We start from the raw sequence: 1,952 nt of genomic DNA on the forward strand, positions 1-1,952 counted from the left end.
GCTTTCCATATATAATTTTAACTGCAAAATTTATAAATTGAAAGCGCATTAGAAAACATACCTGAACTGAAGAGTCAGCGGCAATTTCATCACGCCACCACTCCCCACGGGCGGATTATACAGCGCCGCCTCCTGCCGCCGCGCATCAACCGACTCCGGCAACTCCATGCCGCGTTTCCGATAAGCCGCCACAAAAACCTGAGCGATTCCGGCGAAAACGCTCCCCTTCGCCGACACATAGACGTATACCCTTGTCCCTATAAAGAAGAAAATAATAGAACAGAGCATGCAGATCGCCGGGACTCCGAAGCCGATCGGCCAACTGATACTGTCCTGTATATAAACCATCAAGGTCATCCCCACCACCACGCCGGCCGTGGAGGTGCAGTAATACCAATTGAAGAAGCTGGCCAGGCCACGGCGGCCGGCGGCGGTCCGGCGGTCGAATTGGTCGACGCCGAATGGGAGGCTGCAGGGGCGGACTCCGCCGGAGCCAGCGGCGAGGAGGAAGAGGGAGAGGATGAGGAGGCCGAGTTGGGAGCTGGATGGACCGGAGCAGCGGCCGGAATAATATTAAAATTATTGCCTCCCTTATTTTGAAGTATCGTAATTGCTTTTCGAAGGCTGATGCATCTAATCCTTTTGTTGGTAGTTGACTTTTGACCAAAAAAACGACAGCATTTTTAATCTCTAAAAAAATAGAAATTCAATCAAACAAAATTTGCTCATAAAATCTTTTGATAAAAAAATTAATCTTTAAACTTATTATAACATAAACATAACATAGATTTAAAATTTATCACTCATATTATATTATTATTTATATTTTTTATAATGAAATTAACTCTACGTGTGGAGTCTAATGAAATCACGCCACACACGTGAAGATGAGGAAAAAAAATCGGCCCGGTAACACAGGGGAATATTCCCGCTCGTACTATTCAGGTGTTATTGATGTGTTATTGTGTTATTATAACACCAGGAAAATTCTCATAACACAATAACACATGAATAACATACAATAACACCTGAATAACAAGATGGGAATATACTTTTTTATTACATGTGTTATCATGAATATTCCCCTGTGCCGTTATTTCATTGGACTCCGCACGTAACTCTATGTGCGGAGTCCTCATATAATATTTTTTCCTAGTCAATGGCTTCAAGCGCTATAAATGTTTATTAATTTTCAACAATTACACAATATATATAAATTAAATAACATATTAAATATATATAAATAGTAAATTTAACTAAGATTAAGCTATTTAATAACATCACGGTCGAGTTGGGGTCCATTTATAAGATAAACTAGGGCTATTTATAGGTGTATTTTAATTTATTGATTGAAAGTTTAGACTTCTAATAATAGAAAAGAGTTCAAAATCCTATAAATAAGTTTGTTCAGAGGTTTAAAAAAGAAAATTTACATGCATACCCTCCAATTGCTATGTATTTATATATAACACCTAATTTTTATTTTATATATACATGCCACTTTTTTATTTATGGATAAATGGTGCAATTTTAAATTTTGGTAAATATCAACTAACATAGTACTACTTTCCTTCCTCTGGTTTTCTACAACACATAAATAAATTATAATTTTTTTTATATATATATTTATAACAATTATTCAAATATCATCAAAATGAAGAAGACTTACACTAAACTTTCAAATTTTACATGCATGATATCGTCCCTATAAATGAAAAAGGTTCATTTTCCGTTTTAAAAGTTGTATTATTTTAGATATGATATGAAAGGTTTGGGCAGTATAAATGTAAAAATTGTAAATACATAGGAAGTGAGTGATACGTACGTGAATACCCCTAAAATAAAAGGAACATTTTATGCATTAATGCAAGAGACAAATAAATTGCGAGCAACTTCATAACTCAATTCGAATAAAGGATCACGAGTTATTTGTGTTTATTACAAATTAATTT

The 1,952-nt window shown here is 35.5% G+C and overlaps 1 pseudogene; it reads right to left on the reverse strand.

Moving 5' to 3' along the window:
- The window catches only part of LOC110032934, a 5,801-nt pseudogene extending 5,234 nt beyond the window's left edge, over positions 1-567 (reverse strand).
- Between the last annotated feature and the right edge of the window lie 1,385 nt (positions 568-1,952).

This window comes from Phalaenopsis equestris, unplaced genomic scaffold (assembly GCF_001263595.1).
Source record: "Phalaenopsis equestris unplaced genomic scaffold, ASM126359v1 Scaffold000002, whole genome shotgun sequence".
Lineage (NCBI taxonomy): Eukaryota > Viridiplantae > Streptophyta > Magnoliopsida > Asparagales > Orchidaceae > Phalaenopsis > Phalaenopsis equestris.